We start from the raw sequence: 26,705 nt of genomic DNA, 5'->3' as shown, positions 1-26,705 counted from the left end.
GGTTGACATTAATTAATATTCATCTTGGACAGCGTATTTGTGACTATTCATCCTATCATAAAAAAGTCACTTTTAGTAAATATTTAGAAAAAAAAAAATATATATATATATGCCACTGCTAAGTCACTTCAATCGTGTCCGACTCTGTGCGACCCCATAGATGGCAGCCCACCAGGCTCCCCCGTCCCTGGGATTCTCCAGGCAAGAACACTGGAGTGGGTTGCCATTTCCTTCTCCAATGCATGAAAGTGAAAAGTGAAAGTGAAGTCGCTCAGCCGTGTCCGACTCTTAGCAACCCCACTCCAGTACCCTTGCCTGGAAAATCCCATGGACAGAGAAGCCTGGTGGGCTGCAGTCCATGGGGTCGCTAAGAGTCGGACACGACTGAGCGACTTTGCTTTGACTTTTCAGTTTCATGCATTGGAGAAGGAAATGGCAACCCACTCCAATGTTCTTGCCTGGAGAATCCCAGGGACGGGGGAGCCTGGTGGGCTGCCATCTATGGGGTCGCACAGAGTCGGACACGATTGAAGTGACTTAGCATAGCATAGCATAGCATGTATGTATATTAATAACTAGGATTTTGATTAGTCCAGTCTTATGCATTTGAGTTCCAAGGGGAGTGCTGGGTCGGGCAAATATATTAAAAAATGAAACCAAAAAGGAAAAACAAAAAAAGAGGACAATTTTCAAATTAACCAGACAGAAGTTTGGAGATTAAATAATGAGTGAGCAGTGTCCCAGATGGAGAAAACGATATTTGATTAAGAAATAAAGGAAAACACATAACACAGTTTCAGATATACTATGTGGGTATATACCTGGTAACTTCCATGCATTATAGCAATTCCACCCCTCCCCCATGTTACTGGATGAAACATTGGCATTGAAAGTTCACACAACTAGGAAGTGGGAGAGTTTGTGCATTTCACCAGTATATAATCATAAGATAAGAGCTGCCAGAGTGTATTATTGAAAAAAAAAATCTTAGAAAACAAAAATAAAGTCGAAGGAAAGAATACTAATATCCTGTAAATTGTGCCAATCTTTCATAAAGAGAAAACTGAGAAGCGTTAAGAATCCAAAATCTTAAACAAACCCTCCTAAAACTATTAGGGGAGTAAATAAAAGAGAGAAGAACACATCTCTTAACTTCATATCGACATTGTTATCATAGGAGATGAATATACACTCAGTGCCTCAGAATTCCAAAAAACAGGAGTGACCAGACTTTAGGAAATGAAACGCTCTCCAGGGAGCATGGGAAACTGAGAGCTCTGTGCGTGTGCAAGCCTGCTCAGTCGCGTCCGACTCTTTGCAACTCCATGGACTGTAGCCCACCAGCCTCCTTGGTCAATGAGATTTTCCAGGCAAGAATACTGGAGTGGGGTGCTATTTCCTCCTTCAGTGTGTCTTCCCAACCCAGGGTTGAACCCCAGTCTCTTGAGTCTCCTGCGTCTCCTGCATTGGCAGGTGAATTCTTCACCACTGCACCAGCTGGGAAACCCCGAAAGCACTGGAGTCAGTTTAACTAATGTGATCTTCTAGCTTTTGTAAGGGCCTTTTTAGGGAAAACACTAAACTGCCCCTCAGTGGGAGATTATCACATCCTGATGGATCATGGGCTTATTGGTTAGACCCAGTGCATTAAAAGAAAACCTTGGGGGATACAAAGAAGCATCTTTATTTCTGTTGTCTCCAGGTTTTCATGTGGAGGGATTCCTGTGATGGATATTCATGACCTCTCTCCTTGCTCCTTATTTACTACTCTCCCTAAAGGATAATCTCCTTGGCTCTAGTTCCACTAAGTTCAGGAAACTGGAAGTATGGTTACTGTAAGTAAAGCAGTTCCTAACTTGATTGTACCTAAAGCAGTAAAGTTGAATTGTACACTTAATAATGGCTAAAATGGCATGTTTTATGCTATGTATATTCTACCACAAAAATTAATTAGTTAGCTAATTTAAAAAATCTTACTGGATGGAGCAATAAATGGACTTTCAGCACATTAATATTATGTGAAGGCTATGAACTCATCAGTGTGTAGCTTTTGTTGCAAACATTGCAAGACCATCCTGTGTAGTAGTTTCCTCCTCAGAGCTTTCACCAAAAAAAAAAAAAAAAAAAAAAGCCTTTCAAAAAATCTTCTGTGAGGCTATGATTGCATTGTCTCTTTTATAACCAGTTAGTTGAAAAGGAAAAGAGAAAGCAGCACTATCATCTACCTTGTTCTAAAAATTAGTAACCGACACATTGAAATATTCTTCAAAGTTATTTTTTATAGCATTTTTCCAATAAAAGTTTAGATTATTCACACCTAAGTATGAAAGTAATAAATACGCTCTTTGGAAATTTTCTCATGTTTTACCCCTCATGCAACTGTTACTTAAATACACTCTTACAGTTCTCTGACCAGAACTGGGTTTCAGCCATACAATATAGCCAGACATAACTTTGGGTAGAACTTTTCAAAACAAATGCACAGGTTAGGTACCAACTCTGTGATCTAATGCCTGATGCTCTGATGTGGAGCTGATGTTATAATAATAGAAATAAAGTGCACAATAAATGTAATGCATTTGAATCATTCTGAAACCATCACCTGCCTATGGAAAAACTGTCTTCCATGAAACCAATCCCTGATGCCAAAAAGGTTGGGTACTGCTATTCTAAAGAGTTAGTTTGATGTGAACAAGAAGTAATAACTTAGCAAATCAATTATAAATAAAAGTGGAAAATGATTTTTAGTTTTGTTTTTTCTATCTTATGCAAGCTTTCCATTAAACAGGGGAGATGTTTGACAATATATGAAATGAGACATACTCCAAAAATTCATTATAACTTTATAATCACTATTTTTATGTTTATATGTATTAATATTCATCTGTGAGGTTATGCATGTGTGTGTTTTTCCAAAGTCTAATCCAAAGTTATCTTTAACTCTATCAAATAGCAAAAAAGAGACATGCTGTTTTTACATGATGCTATTTATCTATCTGAATAAAATGCTGAATTCAGATAAAAGCTGAAAAGATCAGTCTTTTTAAAAATGGGAAGTAATCCTTTCTTCCTCCAAATAAAATTGAACTCTTAACATTCTTCTTATCTTTCTAGGTGTCCGTGTTGCTTAAAGATTGGAAGTTAAATTTAAAAAATAGGCAGAAGTTTGTATCTAGAAAGTGACATTTTCACTGTAATAGTTATCATTATTGTAATGCTGGTAAAGTCCAATCAATGATAAATGTCAAAATCATAAGTGGATATATTGTGAGCTGTCTGAGGGCTAAGATACGTGCAGAGAAATCTACTTTGAAGAGGTTAAAAAAAAGGAAAATCATGATGGCTCTTTTCTAGGGAATATACTCTAAAGACAAATGACAAAGGTGTGCATTAAAGAGCCAAATTTAAAAAGAGTAGAATAGAGTATTTTAATTTGTTTTCTACTTTTTCAACCAGTGTTTCACTAAGATTAATAATACCACTTAAAATTACAATAGACTGTATATAAGTTGTGACAGTGGGTATACTTGAATTAGAGGAAAGTGAAATAAAATGAAATTGAATGTTAAGCAAAGGTAATCAAAGTGAGAGTTTACACATGTCAAGAACTTTAAATATAATATATTTAATATTCACCTTGAATTCCATTACAGGTATTATTAACCCCAAATTCAAATGAACAGCAACAGCAAAAAATTTAAAGAAGTTAAGTAATTTGCAAAAGGTTTATGACTTACAGGGATAATAGAACACCAAGTGCTTGCTTATTCATTGACTTTCTGCAGCGCCCCCTCCTGGATAAATGAGGTAAAGACTGTTGTAGGCATTTTTATTTCCTCTGTGACACTGAGTTCACTTGGAAAAAGTCTCAGAGAAAAAAAGTGTATAATATAAACTCAGAGGTTTTAGAATACCGACCAAAGGTCTATGGGTTTGTTGAATTTTTAGTCTTGGCTGAATTGTGGCTGAGTAAGCAGGAAGGCATAAGAGTTCAGTTAAGGTTAAAAAGGACCATATGGCGTATCACCAGAGGAGCTTACAGGCTCAAGTCCTCTGAGAACCTGTGCAACTAAGAACTTAGGTTCATAGAGTTAATGGACAGACTTTAAGTAATGTGTTGGGAGAAGTACAGATAGGTCCCTTTGGGATTGTGAAGTTACAGAAAGCGAAGGCAGTGTTCCAGAACCTGCCATCTGTAGGTCACGTTGACTTTCCTGCTCAGAGGCCCTTGTGAGGGGCATACATTGTGCACACATATTGAGCATTCTTCTGGAGCAGGGTTTAAAGAAAAGGAGCTCCTTTCCTTCTTTCCTGAGTCATTGGAGAGACTGAGCCATTGCAAAATAATATGCGAGAAATAACTTTTAATAGAAGGTCATGCATTTTAACTTTAAAAAATCCCAAAGAAATAGAGGAGAATCAAGCTCATTGCCCAGGATGCAAGTTAAAGTAGACACAGAGAGGCAGGTCCCAGATGTCCCTCTAAGGAAAGATTAGCTTACAGGTCTAGGAAGTCAGGCAGTAGACAGACTCCAGCTGTCAGCTCCTTTAGCACCTTGTCTCCACTTCAGAGAGCTACCTTTCTGAGGGTTATATCCATCTGAGGAGCCTGAATCCAGTGGGTTTTCAGGTAGGAGGTCTAAAGAATTGGCAATTTCAGCTCAATGTGGACTTTCCTACCAGCAGTCTTCACCTCAGAGCTCTCCCTGTGATTGGATCAGGTTTTTCAGGCCTCTGAACGCAATTTAATTCCTTCCCCTGCCAAATCCTGTGTCTCCCTTTCCACAAGGGTGGATTCTTGTTAAATATTTGGCACCCCAGGCTCCATCTCAAATCTGTCTCTGGGAGACCCAGCACATGCTGGCAGCTGTCACTTCCACAGGCTTCCCAAGTGGCGCTAGTGATAAAGAATTGCCTTGCAATGCAGAAGACTTAAGAGACATGGGTTCGATCCCTGGGCCAGGTTGATCCTCTGGAGGAGGAAATGGGAACCCACCCCAGTATTCTTGACTGGAGAATTCCATGGACAGAGGAGCCTGACAGGCTACAGTCCATGAGGTCGCAAAGGGTTGGACATGACTGAAATGACTTAGCACGCCCTCACCTTCACAGGAGGTGGAGCTGGAGATGGTGAGGCCAGGAAAGAAGCCAGGTGTGAGGCAGAGCTTAGTTATCATCACTGCCTACTGAGTGCTGGTGCAGATCCCACATTGATGCAGCAGAAGCCTTGAGGGTTGGGTGTGGACTGTATTTGTTCCCTGTAAGTGTGTGCGCTATCAGCACCCAGCACCAGGACTCCCACACCAGAGGGGAGGAGCATCGGAGCTAGTGAGTCCCGTGTAGGAACTCAACTCATGACTTAGCACAGGTTGTAGGGAGCTGGCCACAGACAGTGGTCCAGACCAGACTCCAATATGCCACCTGTGGGGGCACCAGTCATGTGCCTCCACGTCCCCTTGTACCTCATGGACAACTGGTGACCTCTCCCACCCTTTGCTGGCCTTGTCTTGTTGTAGAGCCACACCGCAGGGCAGACAGAGCACATGTGGGCTCTTGGGGGTCATCAGGACCTGGGCCATGGGGGTCCAGAAGTAACCACTTTTTAAAAATTTATTTTTAATTGGAGGATAATTGCTTTACAATGTTGTATTAGTTTTTGCTGTAGAACAATGTGAATAAGCTGTAAGTATACACACATCCCCTCCCTCTCGAGCCTCCCTCGAACCCCCATATCTCACCCCTCTAGATGATCACAGAGTATCTGCTGAGCTCCCTGCTGTACAGCGGCTTCCCAGTAGCTATTTTACACGCAGTAGTCTATGTATGTCAATGCTGCTCTCTCAGTCCATCCCACCATCTCCCCTCGCTGTGTCCACAGTCTGTTCTCTAAGTCTGCGTCTCTATTCCTGCCCTGCAAACAAGTTCATCAGTACCATTTTTCTTGATTCAATATATACACAATTGAATAGGATACATGGTTCTTCAGAAGCACTTTTATTATTTTATTGAACGATTCATTTAAAATAAATTTTCAATCACAACAATATGGCAATGAAAAGTGTTGATTAATCCTGCACTTTTATTATTTTATTGAATGATTCATTTAAAATAAATTTTCAATCACAACAATATGGCAATGGAAAGTGTTGATTAATCCTGCACTTTTATTATTTTATTGAATGATTCATTTAAAATAAATTTTCAATCACAACAATATGGCAATGGAAAGTGTTGATTAATCCTAATAGTTACTTTAATGTAGTATGGTTGAGAAGCTTGACAGTAATAGATATCACCATATGCAACAGCTACACTGGAAATATACTAATATAATACTTCTCTCTACACAAGATATATTCTCCTTTGCATTAATATTTTTCCATTTATATTTTAATAGATGTGAGTCCCATAGCTTTATTTTGTCATAATGAACTCTGAGTTCATGGCTGTAATAGTTCTTCCATTATAAAGTAAGACTTCCAAGCAGAGGGGGATTCCCTGGTGGCTCAGATGGTGAAAGAATCTGTCTGCAATGCAGGTGACCCGGGTTCGATCCCTGAGTCAAGAAGATCCGTGGGAGAAGGAAATGGCAACCCAATTCAATATTCTTGACTGGAGAATCCCATGGACAGAGGAGCCTGGGAGTCTACAGTCCCTGGGATTTCAAAAGTGTTGGACATGACTAAGCAACTAACACTTTCGATTTCAGAGAGGAGACATTTTTCCGCAGTAGTAAATAAAATATTTTTTAAATAATGAAAAACTTGCCTGAATTTTTTTCTTCAAGAAGATATAGAACATTTATTTATACTTTAGTTTAGTAGGCCACCTAGTAGCTATTATCTCCATAAACAGATGAGAAACTTGAAGGCTTAACTCAAAGAATGCCTGAAATAACTTACAGAAAGATTATTCTTATAAAGTGAGTGGAATATTTAGAGTAACTTTGTTGAAAATAATGACATTAAATTTACACTTTAGATTCATGACCTCTATTCTTCAGATGTTCTTTCTCATTTTCAACCCTCTCTGCCCTTTATCTCTGAATGGCAAAAGTCCTTATAATGTCCCATTTGCCAGCATCAACTCTCCTGAACTTCCTTTGATCTCTGTAGCATTGACATTAGCTCAATTATATTAGGTAGGGTTAGATTAAAATCTTCTTCATCCAACCCACACGGATTGGTTTCCAGAAATGATTAAGTCATTTTCAAGTATTGTGCACATCTTTAATTTCCTCTAAATTGCATATTTAAGACAATGTGTGTGTGTGTGTGTGTGTATCTGTGTGTGTGTATCTGTGTGTGTGTTCTGTGTGCTCAGTCATGTCCAACTCTTTGCAACCCCATGGACTGGAGCCCCTGATTGGAGCCCGCCAGGCTTTTCTGTACATAGAATTTTCCAGGCAAGCATACTGCAGTGGGTTGCCATTTCCTACTGCAAAGAATCTTCCTGACCCAGGGATTGAACCCGGGTCTCTTGTGTCTCCTGCATTGGCATGTGAAATCTTCACCACTGTGCCACCTGGGAAGCCCAAGACATTTTATAAAGAAATTCAAACACATAACTTCAAAAAACGTTGTAAATGAAATCTACTCTTTACACAGTTTAATTTGGGAAAAAAGATTTAAAAATACATTTTCAAAGTAAGAGATTTGATCACTTGCGTGTACAACTGAACATCCTTAAAAGATGGAGTAGTTTACCAAGAAGAACATAAGATTGATTATGAAACTTTTTGGATTCTGTTCATAGCTCTGCTGTTGCTTGACTTTGGCAAGATCTAAAATATAGTCAACTTTTCATTTGCTTCATGCATATGAGCTAAATTAAATGGTTCCCCTCCCACCCATATGGTGGACTTTCTGCACAGATGCAGTTAGTATTACATGCTGTGCAGAATCCCAGCTGTAAACTGAAAATGGTGCTTTCATTTATTTTCTATTGTTTTTAGTTTTTTTTTTTTTTCTTTTAAAGTAAGCTTAAGAAGCTTTCTGTTTGAAAAACAGAAAACAGAACCAGTGTATTGGCTAGTTCCACCATGAAGTGATGAAAGATAGAAAGGACTGAAAACCAAAAGGAAAAATAGTGATATATTTAAATGAAAAGAATTATTAAAATGGCGAAACTCATAATAAGCTTCTTAAAATGCATATTCTTCAAAAGAAATGTCCTCCAAAAGAAGTATTCAGAAGTCCCAAATGTTCTCCAAAGTTCTATTGAAGATGATGTGTTCTAAGGGAAAATCCTGTGCTCTGGTTCCTTTCAGAGGGTATAAAAATCTGAGAGCAAGGTAGGGAATATGTGTAGTACCTCAAATACATATCATTTAGTATTTGATTAAAGCAATGAGTAATTTTCAGCTTTACTATTAATATCTGAAAAAGGTAGATTTAATATAAAAATAACTCTTTATTGTAATTTAAGTCTTTGGGTGTTTTTATGAGGTATTTCTGTTCAGAATTTTCTTTGACTTCACATTTCTATATGTTCCTCAGTAGAAAATTTTACAGAATCCTTAGGCTAAAAGCCAATCTAAAAATCTAGAAGGATCCAGCATGAGTGTGTACAAAACAAGCCGAGACAGTGAGATGTGCCTGAAAAGAGATGTGAATTTTGGAAAATGATGCACAAAAAAACTGCATTATTCAGGATCATTTTTTAGATAGTCTTTTCTCTAGCTAGAATATCAGTTCTATCACTACCATAGTCTATATCTAGCTTTTCCTTTATGTTTATAACTCTATCATTTCTATCTCTTCTTTTAGTTGAAGTCAAGTGGTCCTCCTTATGTAGTGGCAAAGTGTCTGGTCTGGAGTCCTTCATCTTCCTCAAGATATCTCAACAACATATAATACTGAAACTTCGATGAAATTCATATATTTCATTTGAAAACAATTTTTTCAAAGTTCATATTTCTCCCAAGTCCAGCCTTCTATACCAAAATAGCCTATAATAAGGAGTAGGCAAAATTAACAAAAAAAAGTATTAATTTTTTGTGTGTTCTCTTGACTTGCCTATGTAATTCACTGTACCTAAAATGAGTATTGGGTATCATGTGACATATATTGCCAATTCTTTCCTAGAGAAATCTTAGCTATATTGAAATTGTCTACATTTCAGAGTGCAGAATTTTACATACCTTTGCAAATATTCAGTATCTGTATATCAAATAACAGACAAGCACTAAAAATGCATAATGGCTTCCCAGGTGGTTCAGTGGTAAAGAATCCACTTGCCAGTGCTGGAGACTGCCAGTGCAGATTTGATCCCTGGGTCAGGAAGATCCCCTGAAAGAGAAAATGACAACCCACTCCAGCATCCTTGCCTGGGAAGTCCCATGGACAGAGAGCCTGGTTGGCTACAGTCCATAGGGTTGCAAAAAGAGTCAGGCATGTCTTAGCAACTAAACAAACAGAATGTATGCAAATTACCTATTTAAAAAATTGTTCAAAAAATTCTAAGCTAGACCACAGTCACAAGTAGAGACATAAAAAAAGAAAAGAAAACTAAGTTAATAAAGGAATGCTGTACATCACTGAATTGTCCTAATCATATATAAAGTAATGTCAGATGGTGTTAACATTAGTGTCCTGGTTACCTACTGCTGCACACGCAACTACCTCAAAAGTTAGTGGCTTACAACAACCATTATTTACTTTGATCACAGATCTACAATTTCGACAGGGCTGGGGTGGGAGGACTCCTCTTTGTTCCACAAAATGTCACTGATATGGCTAAACTATGGCTGGAGAATCTATTTCCAGGATGATTTGGTCAGATGGATGAGAGCTGAGCTAGGGTTGCCAGTCACGAATCTTGTCTTCTTTCCTTATGAGCATCTCCTTGAAACTATATGGGGCTCTTTCTAGAATATGGCTGGGTTTTGACAAAGATTATTCCAAAAGATAGGAAGTGAGAACTGCCACTTTTCTAAGACTTGAGCCTAGAACCTGTCACAGCTTTATTTCTGACGTTTACTATCTGTCGAAGAAATCTCCCACAGTATCAAAACCACATCTGGGTGGGGAAATATCAAAGAATTTGTAGTCCGCTTTAATTTTTCACAAATATTAACAAAGCTGTATGAGGCAGGTTATAAGGAAAACCAATGAACCAGATTTGAAAGGTCCACTGATTTTAGTTCTTTATGCCTCAAACTATGTTTCAAGTTAGTGCACTCCTGTTTAATGTGAGCTTATTTTTCAAGTGTCTGCAAGTTACAGAAGTATCTTTGTGGATAATTGGCTTTGGATAAATAACTTTGAACACCTTAAAGACACAATTTATATACAAGATAGATGCAGTTAATTCTTTCTGAATTTATCTTACTATTTTATTAATAAAAATCAAGTAAAATAGTTAACATTTCTATGATTTATCTATTAAATTATAGCTAAATTGCTTAGCATTTTAATAAATATCAGTTTATAACATAACATTCACATAGTTATAAATAATATAGTTATTACTTACTAACACTAGAACTTATAACTGTTATAATTATCATTAATTTTAATTACCTTAAGTGATTCTAGACTGTCACATACTTAATATGTACCATTTTCTTTAATAAAATCAAAAGAAAATCCAATTTAAAATAAATTACTCTTTAGCTTTCACTCAAGACTCAGAGCTAATCATACCTTTGTTTATAAAATTTAAGGTGTATGTTTCATTAATGTGTTTATAAAGTTAAATGTAATAACTTTTCAAACTGATTTCTAACTTTTAAAAATATTGTGGTGGGTAGTAGCTTGATTATACATTATATAGTGGTTTGATACATTATATCAAATGTGCCAGAAGGAAACTTTCTACTTAAATATAAAAGAAAAGATTTGGAAGCAACCTAGATGTCCATCATCAGATGAATGGATAAGAGAGCTGTGGTACATATACACAATGGAGTATTACTCAGCCATTAAAAATAATGCATTTGAGTCAGTTCTAATGAGGTGGATGAAACTGGAGCCTATTACACAGAGTGAAGTAAGCCAGAAAGAAAAACACCAATATAGTATACTAACACACATATATAGAATTTAGAAAGATGGTAACAATAGCCTTGTATACGAGACAGAAAAAGAGACACTGATGTATAGAACAGTGTTTTGGACTCTGTGGGAGCGGGAGAGGATGGGATGATTTGGGAGAATGGCATTGAAACATGTATAATATCATATATGAAATGAGTCGCCAGTCCAGGTTCGATGCACGATACTGGATGCTTGGGGCTGGTGCACTGCGACGACCCAGAGGGATGGTATGGGGAGGGAGGAGGGAGGAGGGTTCAGGATGGGGAACACATGTATGCCTGTGGCAGATTCATTTTGATATATGGCGAAACCAATACAATATTGTAAAGTTAAAAAATTAAATTAAATTAAAAAAAGAAAAGATTTGCTTTTTGCAAGCTAAATGTTCATCAACAAATGCATAAGGAAGATGCAAGTACATACATCCAGTGGAATATTACTCAGCAAAAAAAAAAAAAGAATGAAATTGGTCCATTTGCAGAGATGTGGACGGACCTAGAGACTGTCACACAGAGTGAAGTAAGTCAGAAAGAGAAAAACAAATATTGTATATTAATACATATAAGTGGAATATAGAAATGGATTAGATGATCTTATTTGCAAAACAGAAGCAGAGATACAGAGTGCATGAAGGCAGGGTGTGAGATGATTGGGAGATTGAGATTTGCATATATTCACTATTGATAACATGTATAAAATAGATAACTAATGATAACCTACTGTATAGCTCAGGGAACTTTCCTGAGTGCTCTGTGGTGACCTAAAAGGGAAAGACATCCAAAAGACAGGGGACATATGTGTACATATAGATAATTCACTTTTCTGTACAGCAGAAACTAACAACATATTATAAAGCAAATATACTCCAATAAAAATTAATTAAACAACAACAACAACAAAGACTTGCTTTTTAATACAGAATTCCCATGTTAGCTGAAAGTTACAAAAGACTGCAAGTCCATTGTTCATTTTTTTCTGACCTGCTCAATGCTTCATTCTACATGGGATTTATACAACAATGAATTTTACCTCAGTCTCCCTTAGAGGGGCCTTCAGGAGGCACCAGGAGCTATTTTCCCCCTGCAACACATCATCATCTTGTGTATCCTTTATATTATATTTCTTATTTACCAGGACAGTGATAAACTGAAGTGAACAGTGACTTTAGCTAAGTGGGGGTTATCATTCTTGCCATTTTTTGAACCCTAATTAGGCTGAGTAGTCTAGCTCACTGGAGAAGGCGATGGCACCCCACTCCAGTACTCTTGCCTGGAAAATCCCATGGGCAGAGGAACCTGATGGGCTGCAGTCCATGGGGTCGCAAAGAGTTGGACATGACTAAGTGACTTCACTTTCACTTTCACTTTTCACTTTCATGCATTGGAGAAGAAAATGGCAACCAACTCCAGTGTTCTTGCCTGGAGAATCTCAGGGATGGGGGAGCCTGGTGGGCTGCCATCTATGGGGTCGCACAGAGTCGGACACGACTGAAGCAACTTAGCAGCAGCAGCAGTCTAGCTCACAAACTGATAGAGCTGTTAAAGGCAGATATTTCAGACACATGAAAGAATGTGATGCTGCAAAAAGCCAGAGCACTTTGGAGGTCATATTTTAATCATCAAAGAGCACATGTTATTTCCTCTACTCTGAAGACCATCTCTGAAATATGTTTTCTCTAGTACATAGAAAAATATTATACTTATTTGAATCATAGACTCAGATCTTTGAAGTGGGAGATGTTCAATACTAACGATACTTTGCAAATGAGGAACATACTGAGGATTGTAGAAGCTTGTTTCAGCTACACTGCTCATGAGAAACACAGTGGGAATTTTGACTTAGACTTCTGGGTCTGCAGGTTAGAGCTTTCTTCATGATTAGCACACATCAGGATTTTCTATTAAAATATGGTATCGGTATAAATCATGTGACAGACCATTTATAATGTTTGTTGCATTACCAGAATTACCCTGAAAAAGCAGTACACATTAGTAAAGAGATCATGGAGCAGTGAGATATACAAACAGTGAATATAATATGTAAAAGCATATATAATATGTAATACATAATGAATATATATCTATACATATATAACTTACTTTATATATAATAAAGAGGAGAGAATCAAGCTTGAAGTTAACAAAGGGTGATGTTAAGATGCCCTAACAGCAAGGGGTTATGGAATCCAAATATTCTGGGTATTCAGCTCCCATGAAGTGATGATGGTACAAGGTCACACACCATGACAAAACCAAAATAAATTTCCCTAACCATGAGTAGCAAAGACACTTCTCACTAGGACTGGGAAGCCAACTGAAGTGAAAGATGATGGGTGATATCTGACTAAACATATGCCTAAGCCTGAAACCCAAAGATTCTGGTGACAGATCCTCTATTTAAAGAACTAACATAAAAATCTGTTCATACATATAGGGTTTTTAATAGGGACATATCAATCTTGATTCCATCAGGAAAACAAAGTCACTTTAATGATATAATGTGTCCAATAAATGTATTGAGATTAAATTGTGGAGAGTGCTAAGGCAGTTACAGTTGAAGAAATCTTCACCAAATGTAAAACCATTGCAGGTGGGAGTGAGAGAAGCAAACTTAACATTTTCATCTTAAGAATTAGGTTGGGTGCTTCTCAGGGGCTTGGCCGAATGACTAGAAGCTCCTATCAGCTGCCTCAGTCAGTGGCAGGAAAATAATGCTTTTCCTCGCTTGTTTGCTAAGAAGCCACAGTTATTCTTCAGTATGCCCACGAGTATGGAAGACAATACCCTTTAAACATTGGATGGGTTCTCTTACTGGCACACTCTAGCCTAGAGTTTTGAAGAAAATAGGGCCCTGAAAAGGAATTCCCTTGTTTCTTCCATGCGATGCAGAGAGAAACCACAGATGGGGCTGACAGTGATGCAAAATTGACAACCCAACATAGGCCCTAGGAGATGAACGTGCTCCTGACCCCCATAAAGCTTTCTACAACCCAGGGCCACCTGAGAATCCTATTCCTTTAGAGAAGGGCTCACACAGAAAACTGAAAAGCATGAGTGTGAATCCTTTCCTTTGAAATTGAATTTGCAGGATAAAAGAGAAAATTCACATCCAGAATCTAGAGATTTAAAACAGTCAGTACCCCAATGTTCATCGCAGCACTGTTTATAATAGCCAGGACATGGAAGCAACCTAGATGTCCATCAGCAGATGAATGGATAAGAAAGCTGTGGTACATATACACAATGGAGTATTATTCAGCCATTAAAAAGAATACATTTGAATCAGTTCTAATGAGGTGGATGAAACTGGAGCCTATTATACAGAGTGAAGTAAGCCAGAAAGAAAAACACCAATACAGTATACTAACACATATATATGGAATTTAGAAAGATGGTAACAATAACCCTGTGTACGAGACAGCAAAAGAGACACTGATGTATAGAACAGTCTTATGGACTCTGTGGGAGAGGGAGAGGGTGGGAAGATTTGGGAGAATGGCATTGAAACATGTAAAATATCATGTATGAAATGAGTTGCCAGTCCAGGTTCGATGCACGATACTGGAAGCTTGGGGCTGGTGCACTCGACGACCCAGAGGGATGGAATGGGGAGGGAGGAGGGAAGAGGGTTCAGGATGGGGAACACATGTATACCTGTGGCGGATTCATTTTGATATTTGGCAAATCTAATACAGTTATGTAAAGTTTAAAAATAAAATAAAATTTAAAATTAAAAAAAAAATAAAAAAAAATAAAAAAAAAAATAAAACAGTCGGAAACTTATCTTGCAATAAATTTAGTTCAATTATTCAAAGAGATGAATAATGACAGAATGTGGTCCACGGGAGAAGGGAATGGCAAACCACTTCAGTATTCTTGCCTTGAGAACCCCATGAACAGTATGAACAGGGGAAATGATAGGGTACTGAAAGAGGAACTACCTAGGTCAGTAACTGCCCAATATGCTACTGGAGATCAGTGGAGAAATAACTTCAGAAAGAATGAAGGGTTGGGGCCAAAGCAAAAACAATACCCAGTTGTGGGTACGACTGGTGATAGAAGCAAGGTCCAATGCTGTAAAGAGCACTATTGCATAGGAACTTGGAATGTTAGGTCCATGAATCAAGGCAAATTGGAAGTAGTCAAACAGGAGATGGCAAGAGTGAACGTGAACATTCTAGGAATCAGTGAACTCAAATGGACTGGAATGGGTGAATTTAACTCAGATGACCATTATATCTACTACTGTGGGCAGGAATCCCTTAGAAGAAATGGAGTAGCCATCACGGTCAACAAAGGAGTCGAAAATGCAGTACTTGGATGCAATCTCAAAAATGACAGAATGATCTCTGTTCGTTTCCAAAGCAAATCATTCAATATCACGGTATTCTAAGCCTATGCCCCAGCCAGTAATGCTGAAGAAGCTGAAGTTGAACGGTTCTATGAAGACCTACAAGACCTTTTAGAACTAACACCCACAATAGATGTCCTTTTCATTATAGGGGACTGGAATGCAAAAGTAAGAAGTCAAGAAACACCTGGAGTAACAGGCAAATTTGGCCTTGGAGTATGGAATCAAGCAGTGCAAAGGCTAATAGAGTTTTGCCAAGAGAACGCACTTTATAGAAAACACCCTCTTCCAAGAACACAAGAGAAGACTCTACACATGGACATCACCAGATGGTCAACACCAAAATCAGATTGATTATATTCTTTGCACTCAAAGATGGAGAAGCTCTACACAGTCAGCAAAAACAAGATCGGGAGCTGACTGTGACTCAGATCATGAACTCCCTATTGCCAAATTCAGACTTAAATTGAAGAAAGTAGGGGAAACCACTAGACCATTCACATATGACCTAAATCAAATCCCTTATTTCTATGCAGTGGAAGCGAGAAATAGATTTAAAGGACTAGATCTGATAGACAGAGTGCCTGATGAACTATGGACGGAGGTTCATGACATTGTACAGGAGACAGGGATCAAGACAATCCCCAAGAAAAAGAAATGCAAAAAAAGCAAAATAGCTCTCTGAGGAGGTCTTACAAATAGCTATGAAAAGAAGAGAAGCAAAAAGCCAAGGAGAAAAGGAAAGATATAAGCATCTGAATGCAGAGTTCCAAAGAATAGCAAGGAGAGATAAAAAAGCCTTCCTCAGCGATCAATGCAAAGAAATAGAGGAAAACAACAAAATGGGAAAGACTAGAGATCTCTTCAAGAAAATCAGAGATACCAAAGGAATATTTCATGCAAAGATGAGCTCGATAAAGGACAGAAATGGTATGAAATTAACAGAAGCAGAAGATATTACAAAGAGTTGGAAAGAATGCACAGAAGAACTGTACAAAAAAGAGCTTCACGAACAAGATAATCACGATGGTGTGATCACTCACCTAGAGCCAGACATCGTGGAATGTGAAGTCAAGTGGGCCTTAGAAAAGATCACTATGGACAAAGCTAGTGGAGGTAATGGAATTCCAGTTGAGCTCTTTCAAATCCTGAAAGATGATGCTGTGAAAGTGCTGCACTCAATATGCCAGCAAATTTGGAAAACTCAGCAGTGGCCACAGGACTGGAAAAGGTCAGTTTTCATTCCAATCCCAAAGAAAGGCAATGACAAAGAATGCACAAACTACCACACAATTGCACTCATCTCACAGGCTAGTAAAGTAATGCTCAAAATTCTCCAAGCCAGACTTCAGCATATGTGAACCATGAATTTCCAGATGTTCAAGTTGGTTTTAGAAAAGGCAGAGGAACCAGAGATCAAATTGCCAACATCTGTTGGATCATCGAAAAAGAAAGAGAGTTCCAGAAAAACATCTATTTCTGCTTTATTGACTATGCCAAAGCCTTTGACTGTGTGGATCACAATAAACTAGAAAATTCTTCAAGAGATGGGAATGCCAGAGCACCTGACCTTCCTCTTGAGAAACCTATATGCAGGGCAGGAAACATCAATTAGAACTGGACATGGAACAACAGACTGGTTCCAAATAGGAAAAGGAGTACATCAAGGCTGTATATTGTCACCCTGCTTATGTAACTTATACACAGAGTACATCATGAGAAACACTGGGCTGGAAGAAGCACAAGCTGGAAATCAAGATTGCAGGGAGAAATATCAATAAACTCAGATATGCAAATGACACCACCATTATGGCAGAAAGTGAAGAGGAACTAAAAAGCCTATTGATGAAAGTGAAAGAGGAGAGTGAAAAAGTTGGCTTAAAGCTCAACATTCAGAAAATGAAGATCATGGCATCTGGTCCCATTACTTCATGGGAAATAGAAAGGGAAACAGTGGAAACAGTGTCAGACTTTATTTTTCTGGGCTCCAAAATCACTGCAGATGGTGGTTGCAGCAATGGAATTAAAAGACGCTTACTCCTTGGAAGGAAAGTTATGACCAACCTAGATAGTGTATTCAAAAGCAGAGACATTACTTTGCCAACAAAGGTCCATCTAGTCAAGACTATGGTTTTTCCTGTGGTCATGTATGAATATGAGAGTTGGACTGTGAAGAAAGCTGAGCACAGAAGAGTTGATGCTTTTGAACTGTGGTGTTGGAGAAGACTCTTGAGAGTCCCTTGGACTTGTAAGGAGATCCAACCAGTCCATTCTAAAGGAGATCAGTCCTGGGTGTTCATTGGAAGGACTGATGCTGAGGCTGAAACTCCAATACTTTGGCCACCTCATGCAAAGAGTTAACTCATTTGAAAAGACCCTGATGTTGGGAGGGATTGGGGATGGGAGGAGTAGGGGACGACAAAGGATGAGATGTCTGGATGGCATCACCGACTTGATGTACATGAGTTTGAGTAAACTCTGGGAGTTGGTGATGGACAGGGAGGCCTGGCATGCTGCGATTCATGGGGTTGCAGAGTCACACACGACTGAGCAACTGAACTGAACTGATTCAAAGAGATAAAAGAAGAAGTAGAGTTCATAATGGGCCTAGAACATTTTTACTATACAGAAATCACAGAAACAAATATCTGCATTTAAATTAGCGATAGAATGTTAATTAGTTTCTTATTAATAAGCTAATTACTTATTAGTTAATCAGTTGGCCAATATTTCTTAGGAAAACACCCAAACACATCACAGTGAGTTTAAAGATGATGACAGAGAGAAAATGAGGAAGAAAAAGATGATGATTGAGCCAAGCACTTGGAATGATAACATGGATATGTATCTAAAGGAACACAAGAGGGTGAAGAAAAGTGATAGGGAAGGAAATCTGTATTCAAATAGAAAGTTATTTCATTTTTATCTATACATATAGAAACTTTTATCAAGGAATACAGAAAACATGTTCTCATAGTGAAATATTACAGTGAGCTCTGAGTTAAAAAGTAAAACAATCTTCACTTGAAAGTGAAGTGTTCTGAAGAACACTAATAGTAAAGGCATACTTTTTACACACACACGTATGTATGTATGTATATATTTGTGTGTGTATCATGGTAATAATTGAATGATTTTAAGATAAATGATGACATCTAAGAATCATTTATAACTTTACAACTTCAACAATTAACAATTTGACCTTACAAAATCACATAATCTTTTCAGCCTTAATTTACTCATTTGAAAAGTGGGAATAACACTATTGATTCTAACTTTAATAGTGGGTTATACACAATAAAAAAGAAGCTAAACTATTTTGAAGTTACTAAAGAAACTGCAGAGGAAATTGTAAATATGAGCTACTTCTTAGTAACATTAATGATTTGAAAACTTAAAATGTCATTCTTTATCTCTCATACATTTAATCATTGTTTCAAATATTAGAGTGTTCATCAATATGAAAAAAATAAAATAAGAAAAGTATTGGAAACTATTAGAAAGAAACTTATAAAAGTGAATGAATGACAGGGTTTTTTTTTTTAAATTTTCATTTCCACTAAAGCATTCTAACTCTATTTAAATGACGCTATTATGTCGATTAAAATGCTGTAATAGAATAAAAGTTCAAGATCAAAAACTGCTTTCAAGTATAAGAATTACCAATGATGAAGATGGGTGGTTTCAGGTTGTTCTGACCTTCTTAGAATTAGATCTAAACAAAGAAGTCTTTCAGCTTTGGAGACATCATATAAAATTGTCACTGTTCAGGACTGACCTGAGTTATATGGAGGTGAATATGGGGGATATTACCTGTATTAATATACTGAGCTTATGCTAATAGTTTTAAGAAAGAATAATGATTTTGAAAATTCAGACTAAGCATAAATCTTCCCGCTTGTTAAGCTTTATATAAGTCATCTCAAATCTTCAGGACCTAGAAGTTGTCAGTAAATCAATAAAGGAAATTATTGCAAACTCAAAATTTTGGAATGGAAATGGGAAAGAAAAAAACTGTTTTTGCTTTTTCTATAATGCATATTACAGAATGAACCTGCAAATAGTTTACATAATATAGCATATAATATTTAAAGAAAGTGTTTCCAGGCAGAAAAAAAATCAGTATATAAAATTCAATGATTCTTCAAAGGACAGATCCTTTTAAACCCAAATTATTCTATTCAAGCACAGAATGAGTCTTACTAATGAAAGCAGCTATATGAGTAGTTTTTTTTTTTTTTTTTTTTTATTCCCCAAAGAGGTTAAAATAAATTTGGCCCACCTTAGTCAAGGTTACAACTTCCTTGAGGCTTTATCTTCTAACAGAATCATTTACCTCTCTGTTAGCAACTTTTGTCTGGGGCTTTTCTGCTTCCTCAAAGTCCTCTGTCCTGTCTGTAAGTTAAAAAATGATCTTATACCCAATTATTTGCACTTTTGAAAACAGTATAAACTCAACCATAACTGGGTCACAATTAGATACAAAACTAATAAAGCTTTTAAGATTTTTGGTTTATAGGTGGCTTTCTAAATAGTGAGCCTTTACAACGCTGACTTACATTGGAAAGCACTGCGAATGGGTTATTGGAGAAGAGAGAGGCAATTCCCCGGGCCGGTATCTCAAAGAAAGAACAGATTTTTCTCATTAACCAGACATCTTATCCAGCAGCAGGGCTTACTTGACTATACTTTCAATGTAAACAGCACAAAACATTCAATATTTCTGTGTTCTCCAAGATTGTATTCAATCATGGTCAGTACTGAATAGCTAATTCCATACTGTATTGCTAATTTGCTATGTATTGTTATACCCAAATGAGTTGATGAGATAAACCTGAATTTATTTCCTGCCATGGTAACAGAGAATACTACTTCAGCAGAAGGGGAAGAGATGTTGATTGAGATTTTAAAGTTTAGCTTTAGGTGGATCATTGAATGTGAAGGCTTGGTTAGGTACAGGTAAGAATTATAACAAAATTGTTTATGATTGTGGACATAGAAAAGAGAGAATTTTGAGACAAGTAATACAAAAGGTCTTGACATGTATATTTCAGTAAGTTCTTGGAGTGAAAAATAAAACACTTGGTAATTGCTATCTTCTAGGCAAGAGTTGTATGTAATATTAACATGAAGTTGATGAAGTCAGCAGAGGAGGAAAGGCGTGCTAATGTAGACAGTAAGCTGTGCGATGGAGTCCCAGTTCTCAGCAGGAAATCCCCACAAAACAATATCAAAACTGATGAAGCAAGACAAGAAAGCAGACACCAGAACAGAGAAATAGCAGGCTCGATGAAGAGCAACATTTGAACACAAAGAAAAACAAAATGATAAGATTGGATCTTAAAGGAGCTATGGCTTTAAACACACACAGACAATTTTTTTTTTTTTAATTCATAGACTAAATAGCAAGATGGATATTGCTGAAAAGTAAACTAACAGGCACATGAAGATTGCTCCCAACGGAATAAGGAATTGTGAAGTATGAAAAAAGATCTAAGAAATTTGGGAAAATCATGTTAATTTCTAACATCCAAACTGTCTGAATGCCAGAAAGAGAATACTATGGAATCAGTGATTCAAAAATCAGTTTATAATACTCAGTATGGTGAATATAGACATCAATATTGTATTTTAATCATCAAATTGGATAAGACTGAATCTTAATTATCCTCAAAAAAGAAATGATGATTATGTGATGCTATAGAAATGCTAAGTATTGGTACAATGGCCATCATATTATGACATATAAATGTGTCAAATCAACCCATTGTACACCTTAAATGTATACAATGTTATATGTAAAAAATATTTCAGTTAAAGGTACAAATATTAATAGAATAAAAAATCAGTTTCACCTGAGAAAGTTTTAAAACCAAATTAATTATGCCTTTCTATCCTAACCAAATATTTTGTTTTTAATCTCAAGCGAAAAACATTTAAAGGCTTACCTGGTGGCTTAGTGGTAAAGAATCCACCTGCCAATGCAGGAGACACAGATTCAATCCCTGGGTCAGGAAGATCCCTGGAGGAGAAACTGGCAACCCACTCCAGTATTCTTGCCTAGGAAATCCCATGGACAGAGGAGCCTGGTGGGCTACAGTCCATGGGGCTGCAAAACAGCCAGACATGACTGAGCGACTACTAAACAACAACAACAACAACAAATATTTATGCTTCACAGAACGATGTTCTGCTATTCATAAAAGCAGAAAAGTATTTCAACTGCTGAGAAGCCCCTGAAATCATAGTCTCTGAGAGTTCTAGAAAATGTCTCTCATGCAGTGAGCAATATCTTATATCAGAGATGATCCAATCTAGGATGCAAGTCTCTTCTTCAACATTTCCTTAAGTCCAAAAGTGCTGAGAAGCTCTTCATGTCTGAGCGCCCAGAAAATCCGAGAAGGGGAAAGTCTATATATCCCATAAAGTGAAAGAGTGCTCCCATTGTCTGGAATTCCCTCTCCTATGAGTGTACAAAGTTAGACTGATGGCATGTCACTTGTCCCCAAACTTTACTTAACTTTTAAATAGAATCCTTATCCAGTTAGATTATTTTCTGAGTAGTTGGGTTATCTCAGTTAATTTTGATAATATTTTCCTAACAACATCCATGTTGCCTGTTATCACAAGATACATTGTTCCGCACCTTTTATTTTTTTTTTATATATTGTTTAGTTGCTAAGTTATGTCCAACACTTTTGTGACCACACGAACTGTAGCCTTCCAGTCTCCTCTGTCCATGAGATTCCCCAAACAATAGGGTTGCCATTTCCATATCCAGTGTATCTTCCTGACCCAGTAATCAAACCCACATCTCCTGCATTGCTGGTGGATTCTTTCTGTTGCAGGGAAATTTACTTCTACATCAGGATGTAAAATTCCTTGAGAAAGGTGCTATTGAAGCAGTTTCATTTTACTAAGGAAGGTATGCATGTTTCTCCAAAGTGGTTATTCAGAAACATAAGTACCACCTGTCAATTGCTCATCACAGATGACACAAAATAGTTAGAATGCTTAGACTGCTATTTGGGGGCAGGAACCACTATTCTATATTTGAGCAGGTAAAGAAAATCTTGCTAAAATGACCTTTTATTACCAGCTTTACCGTCTCTTTAGGTTCATAAAGACTGTTAGCTATATTCAGAGGAAAAACAAGAGTCCTGCCTGACTCTGGTACCCACCATTTCAGTCAGGCTTAGATAACATCTACTAATTTTGATCTGAATAAAATTATCTCATTTTATTCATTTCCATTTTTAGCACTGACATAATATCTACCTTGCCTGGCAAATCCCATGGATGGAGGAGCCTGGTAGGCTGCAGTCCATGCGGTTGCCAAGAGTCTGACATGACTGAGCGACTTCACTTTCACTTTTCACTTTCACGCATTGGAGAAGGAAATGGCAACCCACTCCAATGTTCTTGCCTGGAGAATCCCAGGGACGGGGGGAGCCTGGTGGGCTGCCGTCTATGGGGTCGCACAGAGTCGGACACGACTGAAGTGACTTAGCAGCAGCAGCAATACCTACCTTCATACACTTTATCATAGAGGTTACATGCTAATGGGACAGAAGATGATATATTCCTTTTTTTTTCTTTCATCATCGTTAAATAAAAACAAATCTGGATTTACTAAGGAGAAATTGCATTTGAAAGGAACATTGTAAGGGTGAAAAGGACTATTGTGATAGGGAGAACAATCTGATCATAAGGCTTTTGAGTATCTCAAGGGTTAGGACAAGTTTTCTTTTATAGAGAGAAATGGACAAGGTTAAAAGGAACTGCATGAGGGGGAATGAGATGAAAGGGTGGCATGATCAGAAAGGAGATCAGAGAATGTTTCACTGTGAGGCCAACCTATTCTCAGGAAGGGCTGTTAAAGAAAAGTTGTATGCTGCCCAAAATTAGGGACCTGGAGAAGGAGAGAAGCTTAGCCAAAGTTTGTTTTGTTTTGTTTTTAACAAAAATTTGTTCTGACTGGTCAGTGGGGATGAGCAGTTCGGCTTCTAATTAATGAAGCAAAGAATGAGAATCGGGAAGATGTGGGTCTGGGTTTGTTACAGGAGGACAACAGGAACATCCATGATTCTTATCTAAATCATGTGGGGAAGAGAGGTTCATCACAGTAGACCTTTTCCGTGGAACACAAAAGGTTAGAGGATTTCTTAACTTTTGCTATTTTTCAGAATTACAGGGCTCAGGTAAAATTCAGTACTGCTTTCATAGAGAACATTTTAGATAGGCATCAGAGATGCTCAAAATATGTCTTGAAATTTCAAAGCACAGTTCTATAAAAACACTTACAGTCATCCTGTGAGGTTAGAAGTGAAATATTTAGAGGTTCTTCTTTGAATAAAAACCTGAATCGAGCTGCTGCATTTATTGTTTGTTCTGAGGGGCACATGTATACACACAACAAAATAAAAATGGTGTCTGTTAGTATTTAAACACCTGAAAGCTATAATACTTCTATCTCAAAAATGGTAATATTTTTATGTTTTTATGGATTACATATGATATGAGTTTTGCCAACACAGGAAAATCTAGAACAGGTAGCCTGGGCTTCTACTTTCTCACTCAAAATCTAGACTAGGTAGCCTGGGCTTCTATTTTCTCACTCAAAATGTAGCACATGAGTAGATTACTCCAAAGTTACATATAGCATATAACTCTTAATTATAAAATATGGAATAATATGTGGAATATAGAGTGCCATTCTACAGTAGGTTTTCCAAAATTTGAAACTCTAGATTTTGAGTGTGGCCAGTCTTTCGATGCTGATTCTGCTGTTTGCTGCAGAATCAATAGTTTTGCTGTTAGTTTTGTCACCTTAGTAAGTTGTTAAGTCCTTTGTGCTTTATTTTCTACGTCTTTAATTTGATTACTCCAATGCCCACTAACTTAAGTGAGCTTGGGAACGTAAAATTGATTTATTGCATGTGGATTAAAGTGCCAGTAAAACAAAACAGCAAAAATACAAGGGATGAATTTCAGAATTGATAAGTTCCCTTATGAATGAATTCTGATAATAAGGATAGTCAATACTTGATGCCTAAATAAGAACTGACAGAGCAAAGATGCTACAATTCTGAATCTACTCACCCAATAAACTCTCCCCTTGGTCTGCCCATGGGCCACATAAACTGTTCCTCACTGCTCGATTCTTTTTTTTTCCTAGAATAAAATCCAAAGACATTCCATCCTTATATTTTTTAAACTTTATGAAATATTTGTTCTATTAGCACTAAAAATATGACAGATACATGCAGTTTTAAAAGCTAATCATTTTCTTGTCACACCCCTAGAGTTTCTTCAACTAGCATAATAATAACTGGGCCATTATTCCTCTGAGAACTGAAAATGAATGTTCATAAATAATCGAGTTTCTAAAAGCCATAATAACAAGGACTTTAAATGCCACATTTACTTACCAAATTCACTCTTTTTTTCTGCCACATAATTTTAATATACCTTTATAGGTACTGTGCGTGATTTCTTTCTATAGCATTATCTCTGGAGAACAGTGATTTTATTTTTTTCCTGTAACTGAGTCTGAAAGAAAAAATCTAGTGGAATCTTTGAGATTAATACTTGTGTAAGAGGTGCTATGATTCAATGCTGAGGAAGTTTTAGACTTTATGAGTATCTTTGATAATATTATTACACTGTTTAACAAGAATATCAGGGGGCAATGGGATGGACCTGTAGTCATTTAAGAGTAATTGACAAGAAGGTTTGGGTGGCTCTCTTCTTCCTTGCATGTATGTTTCTGTCAGGGAGATTTCACTACTAGCCTATTGTTGTTTGGTTGCTAAGTCGTGTCCTCCTCTCCCACGACCCCATGGACTGTAGTGCACCAGACTCCTCTGTCCATGGGATTTCCCACACAAGAATACTGGAGTGGGGTGTCATTTCCTTGCCCAGTTGATCTTCCCGACCCAGTGATCAAACTCGCATCTCTTGCACTGGCAGGTGGTTTCTTTACCAGCTGAGCAACCTGGGGAGCCCAACTAGAATATGTTGCTAGTTGTTCAGTTGCTGTTTCTTGTTAATTGTTCAGTCATTCTTTGTGACCCCATGGACTGTAATCTGCCAGGTTCATCTGTTCTCCACTGTCTCCTGGAGGTTGCTCAAATCCATGTCCAATGACTTGGTGATGCTATCTAACCATCTCATCCTCTGCTACCCCCTTCCTCTTTTGCCTTAATCTTTCCTAGCATCAGCGTCTTTTTCTCATCAGATGGCCAAAGTAATGGAACTACAGCAACAGTCCTTTCAATGAATATTCAAGGTTGATTTCCTTTAGGATTTGATCTCCTTGCAGTCCAAGGGACTCTCAAGAGTCTTCTCCAGCATCACAACTCAAAAGCATCAATTCTTCGGCACTCAACCTTCTTTCAACTAGAGTATAGTACATCTTTTTGGCAGCAAAGATATGAGTCTGTTAAAAAGTAAATTGGGCAATAACAGCGGGAGAAAATGGGACTATTCAAGAGCTGTCTGCAATTATCTTAGGGCTCTAAGGAGAGCAAAGTGAAGCAGCTGCTGCTAAGGAAAGGATCAGCAGTTGTTGCCTACATGCAGTGAAAAATCAACATAACCATGTTGGCAAATATTTTAATACAGTACCCACTCTGTAACCTCAGCTCACCGTGTATTTAACGCCTGAAAGAAACCATAGAGTCCAACAGATGGAAATCTCTGTCAACACTGTATGTGACAAAGCAACAAGCTTGTGATCTAGAGCCCTTGATATTTGTTATTTTGGCTATTGTGTTATTTTCTACCTGCTCTCCCAATGAGGAGGTGAGGGCATTTTAAAAAATAGAAAAAAGGTAAACGAGAATTAGTTTCTCCACATCATTTTTCTCTACCATGTGCCCGTGTAAAATGAATTAAAGAGCAGTCTCAGAGAGGCGCAGAGTTGAGCACAGAACTGCTACCGAGCACTGAAGCCTGAGCAGAGTGGGAGCTGGCCTGTAGGGGGAGCTCTCACGCTCTACCAAGCTTTGCTCCAAATGGGAAGCGATTTAGGCCTCAATCTCTGACATGAAGGTGTCTCTACAATTAAGCCGAGAGAAAGAAACTTCTTCCCACCCCATGACAGCCCAGACAGAGACTAGCAGCCAGTCAGTGAACGGTCTCCATATTTTGAATTCCCAGCTTCCTCCACCAAACTCTGTTTATCACAGACCCTCTCAACTCCCGGTGCTGTGCTTAGTCTCTCAGTTGTGTCCGACTCGGCGAGCCTATGGACTGTTCCCCGCCAGGACTCTCTGTCCATTGGGATTTTCCAGGCAAGAATACTGGAGTGGG

General features: G+C 37.7%; 1 long non-coding RNA gene across 1 annotated transcript; it reads right to left on the bottom strand.

Moving 5' to 3' along the window:
* Positions 1 to 7,985: 7,985 nt before the first annotated feature.
* Positions 7,986 to 19,898, bottom strand: LOC129644750 (uncharacterized). The gene is made up of 3 exons (XR_008710957.1): positions 19,672 to 19,898; positions 9,143 to 9,290; positions 7,986 to 8,950 (listed from the first exon to the last, which is right to left on the bottom strand). It is a non-coding gene; the product is annotated as an uncharacterized LOC129644750 (long non-coding RNA).
* Between the last annotated feature and the right edge of the window lie 6,807 nt (positions 19,899 to 26,705).

This window comes from Bubalus kerabau, chromosome 2 (genome assembly GCF_029407905.1).
Source record: "Bubalus kerabau isolate K-KA32 ecotype Philippines breed swamp buffalo chromosome 2, PCC_UOA_SB_1v2, whole genome shotgun sequence".
Lineage (NCBI taxonomy): Eukaryota > Metazoa > Chordata > Mammalia > Artiodactyla > Bovidae > Bubalus > Bubalus kerabau.
This window is presented reverse-complemented; position numbering and strand designations above follow the sequence as displayed.